Source organism: Crocodylus porosus, unplaced genomic scaffold, assembly GCF_001723895.1.
Source record: "Crocodylus porosus isolate Cpor-Errol unplaced genomic scaffold, CroPor_comp1, whole genome shotgun sequence".
In the NCBI taxonomy this organism is placed as follows: Eukaryota; Metazoa; Chordata; order Crocodylia; family Crocodylidae; genus Crocodylus; species Crocodylus porosus.
In genome coordinates, this window is record NW_017728931.1 from 63795306 (window position 1) to 63813534 (window position 18229).

Here is an 18229-nt window from a genome sequence, read left to right on the forward strand (position 1 = left end):
GGCATCCACCCAAAATTTTGCAGCAGCTCTACGCCCAGTGCTACTGCTGCCTCCAGCTGCCCAGTGCAGCCTTGGCTCTTCCCAGCATGTGGGTGGAGGTGGGATATGGAGCTGGATTGTGCATGGTGACAGTGGTGTTAGCATCAGAACGGTAGAAAAATTTGGGGCTGCTGCATCCTCCCAGCGCTGCCAGGGAGGACTCCAAGCCCAGCCCCTGCCAAGAAGAACCCCACACAGTGCCAGCTCCAGCTCATCTGCTTGCCCCACATAGATCGGGGGGGCACCTCTGTACCCGCCCAAGATGCAAGCAGTGGTTGGAGCCACCCCCCCATGAGCTGTGCCTTTTTCTGGTGCTCCTGCCACCCTGGGCAGCACCTGCCTCTGCCCCTGCTCCCTCCTTCACCATGAGCAGTGTTGATTTGCTCCCCCATGCCTCTTCCCTTCCCCCGCCCCTTCCACCACAACAGACTTACCACATGCAGGCAGCTGTATCAGATATCGGATCGGTATTGGCTGATATGCCTCCTTAAATATCAGCTATAGGTATCGCCCTCTAAAATCTCTATCAGTGCACCCCTAGTCTATATTCCTTGTCATACCACAGATGCCCCAAATTTGTGGCTGCAACAAAGGTGGTAATAATTTCTGCTGCTTTATTGTATCAGACATCAGCTTTTTTTTATAGCACAAGAGCATGGGCAGCCCAGAGCTGCCCATACTCTCCAGCCACCCCAGGCAGGTGCTCTCACAGCTTGAGGGCCTCATCATGCATACCTTGCGAATTCCTGAGAATTGGGCCCCTCAGGCCCTGGGAGTGCCAATTTGGCTGCCTCCTCTTACAGAGCTGTACCCCAGGGGATCTCTGGAGAGTGTCTCTGCAAGTGGGAAAGCCAGGGTTCCACGCTTGATCACCAGGGATCTGGGTTTTCCCTGATACAAAATAAAAAATTCCCTGATACAAAATTGCAAATTCGCTAATAAAACCCCCAAAATTCATTATTAAAATTCAAGGCCCCACACAGCCCCCCAGCTCTGCTGGTGCCCCAGACTCCCCACCCACACCCCCCTGTCCCTGCTCCTCCCTCTCACTCCCCATTCCCAGTCCCCACAGTGCTACTAGTGCCCTTCACTCCACCCCACACCTCCCAGCCTCACCGGTGCCCCTCGCTCCCCACCCACAGCCTCTGTTCCCCCAGCCCTGCTGAAGAGGCCCCCAGCTGCCAGGGCTATGGAGCTAGTGACTTAGATCTGCAACCTGCTAGCCCCAGCAGGAGGTGGTGGTTTTTGCAGTGGAACAGAGCCTGGCTCTGCTCTGCTGCCTGCCTTCTGCGGGCTCAGGCAGGCTGGGGTTGGCTCCCCAAAACTGCACGCACTTCCAGGATGCAGGGTGCACCCATATTGCCCAGATCTGTGTGTGGGGTGGGGGCAGGCATAGGCAGAGCACTGCTGGCTTGGGTTCCTGCCCTACTGCCCTCCCCCAAGGTCTCTGAAGCCTGGAAGGCACAACCTGGCACGATAGGGAACAGCAGGGCCACACATTAAAGATGCTTGCTGCTGTAAGCCCCATGCTGCCCTGGCAGCACATCCCCTGTGTGAATGGCTGCAGTAAGGGCACAACCCCATGCTGCTGCCCTCACTGCAGCTGTGCACACACAGGATGATCACCGGGACAGGGCAGGGCTCACAGTGGCAAGCAGCTTTCCTGTGTGACTGTACTGTTCTCTGCAGTGCCGGGTGACACCTGTTGGGCTGCACAGGCCCCAGGGGAGGGCAGCAGGGCAGGAGCCTGAGCCCACAATTTGCAGCCTACACCTCCCCATCCCATGCACAGATCTGGTGGGCATGGGTCTCCTCTGCTCATACACTGGTTGGGAGCCGGCTTCACCCCCCACTCCCCAAACGAGCTGCCTGTGGCCTGTCCCACTCCCCACCAGGGCCCTGCAGCTGCGCATTGTGGCCCTGCACCCCAAGCCCTACACACCAGCTGTCTGGGCAGCAGTCCCAGCCCCAACCCTGCCCAACTGCCTCCCTCCCTGCCTATGGGGGCCTCAATCTCCTTACTTACCTGCAGATCTCCAAGCTGCCTGGCATCCATGTACATATACATGCAAATGGCACCCCGTCCCTGACCACCCTCTTCCTGCTCTCTCCGAGCTGCCTGGAGGCTGGAACTCTACCAGCCCGTAGAGGGCTCAATGCAAAACTGCAAAATGCACAGTTTTCTCTGCTAAAATGAGAAATCCGTGCTTTACTGCAGTAAGAGGGGAAATTCCTGTTTTACTCTGTTTTTCCATGGGAAACGGAAAACCCAGATCCTGGGTGATGACAGACTACTTAGATTCATTATATGAGGATCACCCTCATCACAATTGCTACTAGTGGCATGTCCATATTCTCAGTGTTTTGGCATGAACAAGTATTCTTTCTTTCTTCCCTTGAAAACACAGTTATGATTTTAGTGTCTAACTTGTTGGGTGGACAAAGACTATAAATGAAAAAATAAGACTATAAAAGTGTAGCCATGGTTTAAGTCAGAAGTTCTTAGCTTTCCTAGGCTGAAGACACCCTTCAGAAAGTACCAGTTCTTGGCTTTCACTCTTTTCTCATTATAAAAAAAAATAAAGAAATTCTTCTGTTGCAAAGAACAGCAGACCACAGGCAAACAGCAGACTCCGGAAAGACCACAACAGGTCAGAATATGTTGACATTATGGGTTCTTATTTGACATTTCTGGGTAAAAACATATGTGGCTAAATGAAGCATATCAGCTGTGGTGGGCTTTATTCAGCAAAACATACATCACCCATAGTCCATAATCAAGAAAGAGAATGGGGTATTTTATCACTAAATAGATGTAGCTATCCTGATTTTTAGATTTAAATGAAAGAAGAAAACAATCAGTATACATATATTTTAGCCAGCTGAAATTTCAGAGGATACTAAATAAGCCAGGATCAGATATTTTATCAAGATTTCAACCTAATGAATTCAAAGACAAAATTCTCTTCTCTGTGAGTACAATCTGGCTCAACTGTATCAATAGACACCAAATTTGTTCTTGTTCTGCTTGCTTCAAGAAGAATTTATGCAATGCTCCCTTACTTTCCTTTGGGCTATGCAATTATTTCATTTGGGGGTTTTTCACAGCTACAGAAAGTAAGTTTTAAAAAGGGTTAGGGGTGGGGAATAAAGAAAGGAAGAATCTGTTGCTTAGGTAAACGTTCAGTTTTAGCTAGAACCACTCTCTCCCCCACCCAAATTTCATTCTTTCCTCATTCCCGTGTCTGCCAGATCCTAACAATTCCATCCATTTCCCTTTCCTCTCCGCCCACCACACACTTGCTGAGAGCACTGATAACTATTTTGTCTTTTGGCAAAAGACAACTGATATAACAATTATAACAACTGTCTCTGTAAGATCAGAGTTCAACTGCAGCATCAGACCAGAGATACATGTCCAGTAGGCCTGTGTGAGTAGGCAGGTATTTGATCCGGCTTTGGATTCATCTGTTTTGGATGTCAGTGATCAGAGCTAGAGCTCTGGATCAGTTTTCCACTTCGATCCAGCCGAAGTGGCTCCAAAGCTTCAGAGCTGTCTCAGAGATCTGACCATAGAGTATAACGGGAGATCAATGAAATATCAATAACTTTGTTGTTTTTTGTCTGATTTAGGTGGGACTTGCAGAAGCGGTAGCCTCTGCTGAGAGTATGAAGCCTGCCAAGTTTCAAGAAAATAGGTGCTGGGGTTTGGGGGGAACTGTACCTCAAGCTATTGACAGGCAAAACTCGTGACATAGATGACCCTGTGTGTGTTAAGGCTCAACGGGCTGAAAACTGCAGGGGTGGTGGCCCCTGCTGAGGCCACAAAGCCTGCCAGCTGTCAAGGAGATAGGTGCAGGGGAAGTCTGGCATCTGGGGCCCTGCACCTCCAGCTGCTAACAGGTAAAGCTCGTGATGTGGGTGGGTGCTTGTGTGACTACGTCTGTCTTGGGGCACAGTGGGGTGAAATCTACTGCAGGCCTGGGTGCTAGGCCCTGCCAGGCCACGAAGCTTGCCAGCTGTGTGTATGTCTCACTGGGGGAGTCTGGCATCTGGGGCCCTGCACCTCTGGCTGCTAACAGGCAAAACTCATGATGGGGGTGGGTGACACTGTGTGTGTGTTCAGGTGTGCCCTTCCTGGTGCTGGGGACTCTGCACAACATGGCAGTATGCCCCAGTGAGGCCTCCTCCTCCCCTACAGCCTTACATCTGGTCCACCACTTTACGTGACAACAGGTGAAATAACAAGTAGCATCAGCATCAAAGGTACCCACACAGAACTGTCACAGCGCCTTTCTTTCTATAAAGGAACTGACAGCAAGAAATAAAGATGTTGTGTTGTGTTGGACATATGATGTTACTCATGGTGTGTGATGGCTTATTTTGTGTTTTTATGTCTACATGTTTATTATGAAAAAAAGGAGTACTTAAAATATATATATATCTTTGGAAGCTTTAGGGTTGAAAACCCCTTTGTCAGGCTGAGGAAATACCTGCAGTTAGATCTGGATGGAAGGAATAGTAAAGAAGCCAGAGGCTGGCCTGGCCCACAATGCAGGCAAGAAAGCCAGTCAGTGAAAATGGAAATGGAGGCATCAGGGGGTGAGGGACAGGCTGGGGTGGGGGCAGGGGGGAAAGGGGGATGCAGCAGTGCAGGTAGAAGTGCAGAGGTGCCTGGGGTGTCGGATGTCCGGCAGGTCGCAGTGTGCCAGAACTCCACTGTGTATATTGAGTCCATGAGTTTCTATACCTACTACCTAGGAGGCTGATGAACTGCAGGTCATAGGCCCAGCTCTGAAAAGTGGTTTGTACATTCAAACAAGCACCTAACCTCGTCACCAGAACTGAAGCTGACTTCTTACTGCTCAAAACACAAAACCTGCCAACTATTTCCTGTACCCCCACAAACTGCACACCAGAATCTGTCAAAGACAATAAAAACCAACTACCTGTGGGAGCATTTTTCTCACCAAAAAAAACACTCTGCCTCCAGTCTCTCAGGCCTGATCCTGAGAGGGAACAAATTACAATGCAAACCACTTTTAAGAGCTGGGCCTATGAACTGCACTTCATCAGCCTCCTAGGCAGTAGGTCCAGAAACTCAAAGACTCAATATAGACAGTGGAGTTCTGGCACACTGCGACCTCCGGACATCTGACACCCCAGGCACCTCTGCACTTTTACCTGTGCTGCTACATCCCCCTTTCCCCCCCACCTCCCACACCAGCCTGTCCCTCACCCCTGATGCCTTCATTTCCATTTTCACTGACTGGCTTTCTTGCCTGCACTGTGGGCCAGGCCAGCCTCTGGCTTCTTTACTATTCCTTCCATCCAGGACCAACTGCAGGTGCTTCCTCAGCCTGACAAAGGGGTTTTCAATGCAAAAGCTGGCATCCCAGGCAGCTCAGCTGAGCTCACCAGGAGCCTCACAACTACACTGCAATCAGCAAGCATCAGGCCTGTCAAAGGTGTGACAGGTCTGGCCATTCTTCAATCAGGACTTTGTGCGTGTGTGCATTAGCTGGAGGTTATGGTGCATCTTACCTGCCTTTCACCAGGGGATCATTGGTCCTGGCATTTATGGAGCTGCCGCACTGCCAGCAGTCCCACCAGGCCTCCCTACCTGCAGTTTTAGTGGTCATGCCCAGGGCCTGGGGACTTCTCCTTCCCTGTAGCCCCAATCCCATACCTCCAAGTACATCCTGGCAGGGGAATGAGCTCAACAGGGACATGGTCTTCCCCTGCTGGCTGGTGATGCAGTTAGTGCCTTCTCCAGCTGAGAGTGGGGTATTACTCAGCTTTTAAAAAACTCAAAAAAGGAAATTGGTGCAGACGGAGTGGGGAGGGTGGCACTCAGTCTGTCTGCAGGTGGAGCTTGGGGAACCCCAGCAGTGGGAGGTTCACCTTTAGGAACAACAGCTGCTCCACCAAAGCAGGATCCAAGCAGGTACAATAGGATGTCACAACATCCCCAGTAATGCTGAACACCCTCTTGCTTGGAACACCCTCTCGATTGGTGGACAGGACAGGTGATGCCAGGCAACTGTGGCCAGATCCTGCCACATCTGGCTGCGGCTTGCCCAGTTGGCCAAGGGGTCACATTCCAGTGGCTCCACTTCCTCAGTGAGATAGGTAGCCACCCAAGCCTCAGCGCTACCTGCCTGAGGCTGAGGTCTGGTGTGTTTGGACTCCAGCATTGAAGCCATGCCCACAGCCCACGTTACCAGTGGCTCGCATGGAGAAGACTAGCTTGTGCTGGCACCGGTGGCGATGCTGGGAGTGCTGGCATGGGAAAGTGGATCCCTCTCTTCCACATCCCCTTGCCTCTGCACTTTGGCCTCCCTGACTTTGTAGACCAGCACCTGCATCCAGTGAACAAGGGTTTTGGCACTACTAGTGCACATGCTCCCCTTCACCCTCAGGTTGCACGTGCCTGCCATCATGTGGACTGTACTGGATCGCAAGGGTTTCAGACATCTCCTGATGCCCTCCTTCAGCTGCCTCACCAGTGCCTGCACATCTGGTGACAGCAGCCTGCCCCAGCCAGGAACATTGATCCCCTGGAACTTCTCCATTTGGTTCTCCAGTTTCCTCACTAGGGGGGATCACCTGGCTGAGGAAGGCATCACCAGCGCTAAGGGTCTCAGTAGCCTTGAGGAAGGGCTTGAGGACCACCAAGATCAGGAAGATGGTACTCCACTCAGCTCTGTTCAGGGGGCCACTGATCCCAATCTCCACAAGCAAGGCCATCTCATGGATGGCCTTCTGCTGCTCCACCAGCCTCTCAAGCATCAGGTATGTGGAGTTCCACCGAGTCTCCACATCCTGCATGATTCTGTGCTGTGGGATACTCAGCTCTGCCTGTTTTTTCCACAGCATCTTGCCCTCCTTGATGCTGCGATGGAAGGTAGCCTGCCACCTTCCTGCATTTCAAAATCATCTGGCTTGTAGCAGTGGTGGTGGCACTGCTGTCACCAGCAGCCCTGTCCCCCTCCAAGGCATCTGTCACTATTAGGTGCAGCCTGTGTGCCACACAGAGGATGCCAGCGAAGTTGGCATCACGTACAGCCTTCACCATATTGGCCCCGTTGTTGGTGACCATGAACCCGTGGGTGAGCTTGGCCTGCCCAATGAGCAACCCCTGCACCGTGTGGTTCATGGTCCCCGTGATCTCTCTTGCCATGTGAGACTCGTCCAGCATCTCGGCTTGCAGTAGAGCCCACCGATGGCATGACTGATTGCATCAGTGCCCTGTGAGGGAGAGGTAGGCACTAGCATCACTGCGGCTGCTCCAGATGTCAGAAGTGAAGTGCAAGGCTACCTGCGGTCCTGCCTTGCACAGCTCCTCCCTCAAGTACTGCATGCCTCATACAGGGAGGGCACCACCGTCCTGCTAAAAGTGATATGTGCAGGCACTTTGTAAGATGGGGCCAGAAGTGCTATGAACTGCTTGAACCCCGGCCACTCAACTAGGGAGAAGGGCTGGCTATCTAGAGCAAGCAACCCCCCAATGATCTGGGTGACTTTGCTTGCCTTGGGAACACCCCCCCCTTTCTGTCCACCTTTCCCCCAGTGGTCCAGGGTGGTCTGCCTGTGTTTTGGGAGGAAGGGGGCTTTGGAGCGAGTGGGGGACTCCCCTTTCAGCACGCTCACACTGGTGCCAGGCTGAGAAGGAAGAAGGGCAAGGGGGTGCTGCCTCCTCAGCTGTGTCAGCATTGCCATGGTGGAAAAGTGTCTCACATCCTTGCCATGCCTCATGTGCCTTCGGCAGGCAGTGCTGGTAGATGGCAAACCCGGAATCAACTGCCAACTCAAAATGCTCCCACACTACACTACTCCCCCGCTTCTCAGTTGAGCGTGAGGATCCTGCCTTATCCCACTCCTCAGCAAGCTGAGGCTCAATAGCAGGAGGAGCTACCTCAGCTGAGCCAATTGCCTCCACAACCTCAGCCTCCTCCAAGGTGCTGCTTTCCAGACCTGGATCAAGGGGAAATTTGCGGGGTGTGGAGCACAAACTCTGATTCCCCCTAAGTCCCCAGAATTCCTTGAGCCAGCGTGCTCAGCATCCCTTGTTCCAGTTCCAACTCCTTCTCTGGCAGTGGGAGGCTCACGCTGAGATGGGAGGCTCACATTGGGGTGGAGGAGACGGTGATTCCACTGCTGGTGCCTACTTCTGCACTGAGGGGAGGTGGTGCAAGTGCAGGGACGTCAGGTGCAGACACTGCTCCCACCTCCTTGCTTCCAGTGGCAGCAGAAACGTCATGGCTGCTTGGGAAGAGAATGCATCTGTGTTTCGGGGGGTGGAGCTTGCAGCTCTAGCTCTCCCCCTACCCCCTCTCCCTCCCCTGCCAGAAGATCTGGCACCTGCCTTTCCACACTTCATATTAATCTTTCCTGTGCTGCAAAAGGTCTCTGTGTGTGTGTCACTCTTTTTGTATTGTGTGTTTTATTTCCTCTGTTGCGTGCGTGCACTGGATTCTTCTTTGCTTGCTTGCTTCAATGTTAAGAGCTATGTAAAAACTGTGTGCTGTCTGTCTGTCTTCTTTTCCTATGAATATCTGATTTTTCTTCTTTATATTGTGTGTATGCGCATGCGTGTGTGCAATCTGTATGTCTCCCTGCACAGTGATGCATCACGCTGGCAGGGAAAACACAGCTTTCTTTTTTCAAAGTTTGCAAAAAAAAAAAAAAGAGCAAATATAAATTGAAAGAAATAAATTGAATAGTGCTAAGAGATGCTAAGCTAAACTAAATCCTACCCAATCCTAACACCAAAAAGGAGCAGGCAAGTTCAACTACTGAGTAAAGCAACCAAGCTGTCTTCTAGGGTACCTTTTTATGAAGTTCCTGAGAGGGAACAAGCTTGCAAAAGCCACAGCACACCTCCAAATAGAGGCTTTTATGCTGTTTCTAGGTCCCTCCCCCAGGATACTGTCATTGGAAAGGCAGTCAGAGAGAAATGCTTCTCACTGGCCACCTACATATGGCAGTCTTCCTCTCCCTGTTCCTCCCCCCCCCATTCCCCTTCCCTCTTCTAACTTTCACTTTCAGCCTCCAAAGCTTGTCCGAAGCATCCAAAGCTTTTCCAAAGTGCTTTGGAAGCTCTGAACTGCTTCGGACAGCCTGGATGAGTCAGTACTTCACTCTGGGCATGCTGCTTTGGATGCCGAAGCGTCCGAAGCACCCCCAGATCCGAAGCGTGATCCAAAGCCTCACACAGCCCTAATGTCCAGCTATAGTTCAGTGCAGAAACACAGTTATGTGAATCCATGTGACTAAGGATGTGAACTCTACCATAAGTTCATAACAAAATTTGACCATGACAAAACCAAGATTGCTTAAACTGCAGAATTTCTAAATTTCAGAGCATTTGGGTTTGGACAAAAATTCCATATAAAATAAGAAATGGGTTCCATAAGAAATGGGTTTTGCGTGAAAAATTACAAGGCAGTTATTGCAAACCAAACTTGGAAGAGTTTGTATAGTTCTGCTGATTAATAACTATAGGTCTGTTGCCGCCAAAGTACCCTGGGCTATAGATTTCCTTAATAAACAATACTGCAAATTTGCAATGTTCATAGGGCCCAGTTTTTAGAAGTGGTGGGTAATGACTGCTGGTTGTAAAGCTCCAGAAATTAGAAAAATTGAAAGTCTAATTGCCTTGGTAATGACTTTTAGTTTTGTTTTATAGATACTCATGGAAGTACCATGAGAAGGTAATCACTATTGTCCCTAAGCACTGAGCTGGACAATCAGTGAGCCAAGAACATGCTGAATATCAGAGTAGGCAACCACATCCTTTCACATAAACATGCCTCAACCTATCTAGGAGTCACATTAGACCATTCCCTCACCTACAGATATCATATTCAGAAGATCAGCAGCAAAGTCTCTTCCTTAAGATATTTAGCCACCGTGACAGGGAGTACCAACTTCAGATTGCTCAGAACCATCACATTCACTATGATATATGCCCCAGCAGAATTCCTGTATAGTCCAGAAGTTTTCACACCAAAAACCTTGACACTACTTAACAGTGCACTGAGACTCATAATACACTACACACAACTTATGCACATAAAAATGTATTTCCTGTACACTCATGCATTAAACCAAGTGATATAAGAAGACTTCCCTTGTACTCGGCCTTGGTAAGGCTGCAGCTGGAGTACTGCATCCAGTTTTGGGCCCCACAATTCAAAAAGGATGTGGAGAAGCTTGAGAGAGTCCAGAGAAGAGCCATGCGCACGATCAGAGGTCAGGAAAACAGACCTTACGATGACAAGCTGAGAGCCATGGGGCTCTTTAGCTTGGAAAAGCGCAGACTCAGGGGTGAGCTGATGGCCACCTATAAGTTTATCGGGGTGACCACCAGGATCTGGGGGAACGTTTGTTCACCAGAGCGCCCCAAGGGATGGTTCAGGCACCTACATTGAACACCTTCAAGAGTAAATTGGATGCTTATCTTGCTGGGATCCTATGACCCCAGCTGACTTCCTGCCCTTCGGGCAGGGGCTAGACTCGATGATCTCCCGAGGTCCCTTCCAGCCCTAATGTTTATGAAATCTATGAAGACAGACTCTAATATCATTATTGGCAACAGGGGCAAGAGAAAAAGAAAAATCACTTGTTCCATCAACTGTTAACTGAAGACCTGGCTAGATGGAAGCTTAAGAGGCTTTAAAGTCATAAGCTGTGTATACTTGAAGCCCACAAACTCCCCAAAGAGATTGTGGTTGCTGAACCAAATGTATGGGCAGCAGTGGAGTGGGCCAACAGCCGGGCAAGATCAAACCTATTCCTACAGCATTTTATACTAACAGCAAACAATTTCCAAATTGGACACACCTTGACAGGGAAGTATGGGTTAACCTGAATAGACTGAGATCTGGATACAGATGCTTCAAAACAACACTTCACAAGATGCATATCTAGGATCGTCCCTGTGTGAATTCAGTGTCCAACAAATAGCACAGAATTTAATCAAAAGCTGCAATCTTTACAAATGCTCATATGGGGCAGATGGAATCTGCACACTGAGCAGTAATACCAGATAGTAGTTCATAGATTTGGAAGTTGATATCTAATGCCATATAAAAGAGTGAGCACCCTAGAAATAAGTTGAGCAGCAGGAAACAGGTTGAACTTCTGCTGTTATAGTCAGCTGGAGCTCAGGTTTAGAGGAATTTAGCTCCAACTTGGCTCTCATTCCCAGAAGGCCTTTGGCCCATCTCTGGTGTATTTTCTTCCCCTGTGCAATAATGGAGGGTAGTGCTGCCTAGATGGCAGCTAGGGTCTAGGTGAGCAGAGAGTCTTGCTACATTTGCACTCCATTTGGGCAGCCAGTGTAAGTTCACTTAGGGTGTAAACAAATGTTCAAACAACCTGACTCAGGTTAGCCAGCTTTGAGCTGCTTAAACCTGAGTCAAGTTCTGCCATGAGTAGGAGTTCACCTAGGCAGCCTCAGGTAAGTAGTAGTGGGAATGGCTGATGGGATTGGGGGTGAGCTAACTTAGACTGGATGCACCATTTGCAGGGAAATTTAAACCTTGTTAATGCATGCATGACCAGGCATATGGATGGTTCCCTGGAGCCAGCAGAGCCCGCGGAGCAGTTCCCTGGAGATGGCGGAGCCTGTGCCAATCCCCAGCCCCAGCCCTGTCTCCATCCCCACCCCTGCTTCACCTCACCTCACCTCAGGGAGGAGCTGCTGCCTGCCCTGCATGAGATGTGAGGAGCTGACCTTCCATAAGTGTCCCACACTGGCACTGGTGCCTCCCTTTCAGTTCTATTGCTTGTGTCCGGCCCATGGCTGGGCCACAACACTCCACTGCACTGCTCTGGGCAGCAGTTAGCGTGGAGAAGGCTGGTGGCCAAATCCTGCTCACTCTCTCACTTATTTTGGGACACTTAACGGCAGACGGTGCTGCACCAAAAGGGGGAGGCAGGACTGAAGTGCCGTGTTCAGACCTAAGCAGCGTGCTTATGGACCGAAGTGGCACACTCATGGCCTGCTACTCCTTAGAGGGAACATTGCCAGTGGGATGGTGTTGTGGGGTGGTGGTGAGGAGAAACAGCCGCAGTATGGGCTCTGGGTGGCTGCAGCAAGAAAGGCCCCAGCTGTAGCAAGGGAGAGGTGGCTGTGCCTGCTGCCAGGTCAAATTTTTTCCATGGCCCAGGAGCAGCTTCTGCTCAGCCACTGCCACTGCTGCCTCTACGTCTGCATCCAGGCCGTTCACATTGAAGCAAGGCAGCAGCTTGGGGTAGAAGGGTAGCCCAGAGATGGCACTGGGGGCCTTGGCTGAGCTGACCCTGTTGAAGCTGTCACCTGCCCATGCACATGCCAGCTCCTGGCCTGCTCACAGCCCCATCCCACATGGGTAGTTTTGATGAGCTCTGCAAAACTCCCTCTGTAGCCCACAGGCCCAAGTAGCTACCTACCTCTGGTATAGATGTAATGCTTGTACGTACCCTTGCATTGGACAAAGTAGTACTAGTAGTTTATTTACAACTTGCACCAAAACAGTACAATATAATGATCAATAAAAATATAAAATAACAACATTGATATACATTATAATTTTTGCCAAAACCAACAGAAAAATTATCCATGCATGGAGCGGGGGGCACCATGTACTTGGTGGCAAACCCAGAAGTGGACCACAAAAACTACCAGTCCACTTCTGGTTTTTCCAGGGAGCATGCTGTGGGGCCTTCCACCCACCCCCACAGCTTGGTGATCAGCCACAGGGGTGCCCTCCATACCCAGGAGGTACCAGTCACTGAACTGGGGAGTCATGGGGGGTCCCCCTGCATGCTACCTGGAGGACCTGGAAGTGGACCTGGAAGCTGCTGCAACTGCACATGCTTGCATGTGTGGATGCGTCCTATGAGGTGGAGTTAAACGAGGTTGCTCTGTGCCTCATAGACATATACAGTTTTAGAGGACCCCAAGATTCATAACAAGAACAAGAACTAAATGACAGTAACTAAATCACAAAAAGGAAGCTGATAAGAATTGGAAACTTGGACAAACAATTAGGGAGGCGTATAAGGGTATTGCTTGGGCATGCAGGGATGAAGTCAGGAAGGCCAAAGGGCAATTCGGAGTTGCAGCTAGCAAAGCATGTGAAGGGTTTCTACAAGTATGTCAGAAACAAGAGGAAGATCAGGGAAAGTGTGGGTCCCTAACTGAATGGGGGAGGCAACCTAGTGACAGAGGATGCAGAAAAGGCTGAAGTTCTCAATGACTTTTTCACTTCAGTCTTCACAGGCAGGGTCAGCTCCCAGACTACTGTACCTGGCAGCACAGTTTGGGGGTGAGCAGCCAGCAGTGACAAAAGAACAGGTTAGGGACTCTTTAGGAAACTGGGACATATATAAGTTCATGGGGCCAGCTGGGATGCACCTGAGGGTGCTGAAGGCATTGGCTGATGTGATTGTAGAGTGACTGGTCAACATCTTTGAAAACTCATGACAACTGGGAGAGGTCCTGGAGGATTCAGAGAGACTTCAAGAAATTGAAGGATTGGACCAAAAGACAAGTGCAAAGTTCTGGACTTAGGACGGAACAATCCCTTGCACCGATAGAGGCTGGGGACTGACTGACTAGCAGCAGCTCTGCAGAAAAGGACCTGGAGGTTACAGTGGGCAGTAAAATGAATATAATCCAGCAGAGTGCCCTTGTTGCCAAGAAGGCTAACAGCATACTGGGCTGCGTTGGTAGTAGTGTTGTCAGCCGGTCAAGGGAAGTGATTATTCTCCTCTATTCAGCACTGGTGAGGCCACATCTGGAGGGAGTACTGTGTTCAGTTTTGGGCCCCCCCACTACAGAAAGGGTGTAAGCAAATTGGAGAGAGTCTAGTGGAGGGCAATTAAAATGTTGAGGGGGCTGGGTCACATGACTTATGAGGAGAGGCTAAGGGAACTGAGCTTAGTCTAGAGAAGAGAAAACCAAGAGGGGATTAAATATCAGCCTTCAGCTACCTGAAAGTGGGCTTGCAAAAGGATGGAGCTACATTCTTCTCACTGGTGGCAGGTGACAGAACAAGGAGCAACAGTTTCATGTTGCAGCAAGGGAAGGTTAGGTTAGATGTTAGGAAAAAAAGTCTTACTAGGTGGGTAGTAAAGCACTGGAACAGGTTACCCAGAGAGATTGTGGAATCTCCACCCTTAGCAGTTTTTAAGTCTCAGGTAGAGACTTTGGCTCAGATGATCCAGTTGGGGATGGTCCTGCTTTGAGCAGGGTGTTGGACTAGATGATCTCCTGAGATCCCTTCCAATTGTAATTTCCTACGGTTGTAACACAGTTCCAGTTATGAGTGGCAGGAGGTGGGGAATATTTGCACATAGATCCTTTGTGGGGGGTATCTTAAGTATGCAGACATACTGAGCAGTGCTGAGCTGTGGGGTCGCTATGGCTTGAAATGTGGTTGACTCTGGGCCCACCCTGATGAACTGTATGGTAAATCATAAGCCTTTTGGCTTTATACTAATATCATGCATAGTTTTTACTGTCTACAAGTAAGTACAAAAGTGCTGCTGCTGCTGCTTAAAGTGTGTTTATAAAGTGCAGTTGATAAAAATTGTAGCAGTTTCAGAAAAGGTAAACTGTATCAACTCTGGATGAACTAAGTCTATGGGTACCTGTACTAATTTGTCTAGATGGTATATTATGTTTTTTGCAAGGTCTGTGCTTTCAATTTTCCCCCTCACTTCCATGTGCTCAGGGAGAGCAGGGTCTGACAGTAAGGGGATTAGATGGCAGGAGGAAGAACGTGTGTATGGCGGGGGAGGGTAAGGGAGGGGGATCTGACCTCCCAGATTTAATTTTCCCTGCTGTAGGATGGGAGGGGAACAAATTCAAAGAAAATCTCCAATAATTAGATGATATACCTGGAAAATTATAACAAATTTATACATTTTCCATATATAGGATCTAAATATTGGGACATCATGCTATATTCAGGGTTGTCTAATATTCAAGTAAATATGCTAGCATTTGATTTTCAAGGTGTTCCTTTGAGCCATTCCAGACAAACTTAAATCCAGTTTTAACAAGCATGTATGACTGTCCACTTCAGGTTTAAACTACTTAAACCATTCTAAGTGTTATTTGTCCTTCCGTGTTTACAGAAAACCTCTTAAAATATCATCCTAGGGAGGGGGAAATTTGTATAAACTGAATATGTCTTAGGAGCATGGAACCATTTGCATAAGAATGGTGTGAGAAAAAAATGCAAGCAGACATAAAATCTGATCTATTCCCACTAGCTTCTATAGATCATAATCTTTTGGTTTACAGAAAAATCAACTTTCCACAATATGCATCATCAGGTTGCTTTGAAAATGGTGATCTTGCCTGGAAAGAGTTGACATTAGTTATATAACATGCAATTTAAGATAATGGCTGTTGAGAAGCAGAAATTAATTTAAGGAGAACAGACTCACAAAGCCGCTGTCATTTGGAAGGCAGTTTCAGTCATCGCTGACATTAAACAATATCACCCCTACTGAGTCCATGCTAGATTTATTATTATTTAATTTCTTGCCAAAACTCACATTCCCTTATCACAGCATCCCAGAACTTGGAAACTGTCACTGCAATCACTCGGAGGGGGGTGGGGGGCAGGGCATTGAGGAGGGGTGGGGAAGATTTAATATAGTCAGATTAATAATGTTCTAAAATACTAAACCAGAAATGAAAATTGTCAACATTTATTGCTCTATTTTTTTTAACTGAAGTTACACATAGTTTCAACCTTTTTCAAAATGTAAATTTTTTTACAGGTGAAATTCATGTTATTAGCTACAACAGTGGTGTCTGCGGTTTGAAGTTATTGTGGGTAATAAAGATTATTTTCTGATATATTTACAAATAATTGATAAAATGTTGATTATTGATTATTTAGCCTTCTTCAAGTTTTCCATTTTTATCTTATCAGCAGAAAGAGACAGCAACAATTTGGCAAAAACGGAACTAGTCTATTATGTAAATGACTCACATGTGTATGTATGTTTGTTGGGGGCTACATGAAGAGGCTGGAGCACTCCCTACTTCCCACTGCAGCTCAAAGTTAAATTAGTCACCCTCAATTCAAAACCAAATTTGCATAATATAATTTCAGTGAGTCAGAGATGCAATTCTTTTCCAGCCAGAAGCATCCCTCTAAAAGAAGCAAAACAACCCTTCTTAAAGCTTCTCATTATTTTTATGTTTAAAAATATCAGTTAGTTATTCCATTAGGAAAAAAATGTTATCCCGATCAACTACTTGTGTGTTAATATTATTATATTAAGATTGCATATTGGAGGAACCATAGGTTTGCAGATTAACAAAGTATAGGTAGAGCATGTTCCTGGGAATAAGGGCGGTTTTAAGATCTGTTTTCTCACCAAATTACATTGGCACTGGAAAGAATAATTACAAGGGGTATTTTTTTAACCATACAAGGAGAAGTGGATAGAGATTTCATAAGACCTCATATTCTGAGGTAGTTTTAAATCAAACGACTATAGTTCCCAGAATGGTATATTTATAGAACTAGACAAAAACTACAATAACCCTGCTTATTTTAAGGCTATTTTAGTGAACCCAAGTTTAACCAGTAGGGAGAACAGAGAGAAGTACAGAGGAGAAAAAATTGTCTGAGAAAGCCAACCACAGACTCAGATGCCAGCCAGCACTCTTCTTATGTGTCCCTTTCATTTATTTATAAAAAACATGCTGATTGCCCAAGTCCCTGAGTGAAAATATATATATAAAATGTATATATATGTATGTATATATGTTGTTACGTTTCATGTATATCATGAAACGTAACAACATAAGAATTATCCCTCTCACCCCCAGAATATAGTTATGATTCGACTATAAAGGATTTAACAGTTTGGATGCCTAAGCAACTTACGTGGATCTGCTTGAACTTTTTTCTTGAAGGTAGCTCTTTTATTATGTATTTCTTTTTACTAATTTTCCAGGAATAGACTTGGACTTTTACAAAATGTACTGATTATTTGCAATTGTTTAAGGGATAATTTGGGGAAACACTTTGAGATTTTTGTATTTACTGTTCAGGATTTCTTAAAACATAATACAAAGTTTTTGCTAATTATAAACAGATGATTAACATGCAATAAATAATGTAAACTCTTTTTAACAACCAATACCATTACTGAATTTTCACTTTCACCCAACACCATTCAAATATTACACTCCCCCCCACAAAACCCCAAAACAGAACAAAACAAAACAACCAAAAAAACCCGTGCCCAATCTAAGTCCGAATGACTTTTGCTACTCTCTTCAACCAGGCAAGAATTTCACCTTGTCTTGGCATAGCGTATGACATTGACTCTTTGCTCGCTTTCTTTATGCAGAAATCTGGCATATTGGGGTAGATTAAACTCGATCCTTGGCATGTCAACACGAGACATTTACTGAGCACTTGACTAATTAGCTGTGCAGTAAATGTTGCACATCTACAACTGGGCCCCTATTAAATTGGAGTAAACTCATTTACTTTGCAGCAGGATAGTACTTGTAAATACTAAGTAAATACTTGTAAATACAAGTAGTATCCTGCTGTGCAGTAAAAAACTCCACAGCAGCACACTTGTAGGTGCTGGAGGGGCTGGATAGGGCACAAGAGTGCTTCATTAAAGGGATTACCTACCAACTAGCCCCACACTGAAGCACCCGCGTACCTGAGCCAGACCCTCCATAGCATGTTGAGCTGGCAGGAGCAGCCCTCGGCTTAGCAGGCTGACACCCAGGCCTCCGTGCCCTGACTCCATGTGTTGCCCATGAATAAACTCCAGAGCAAGAAGCTCCACAGTTTATTCACACACAGTAATAGCACATGTAGATGCACCCCAAATATTACTTTTTGCCACACTTCTTTTCACTTTGTAGCGTTACAGCAACTTACTTTTTTTCCAAAATGTAATGACTTCAGCCAAACCGCTTTTCCTAGAGTCCACTGCCTATCTACAAAACAAACTTAAAGTAACAAAACCATGACCAGTCAAAAATAAAGGCTGCATATACTAACAAGAACCGTACATTTTTCTGATAGGAAATTAATATATTATAAATCTGGAAATAAGGACAGTTGAGAATTTAGGGCATTTCTACACATACCTTTTGTGCTACAATGTGCCAGAGATCTGATGTGTCAATAAATTGAGT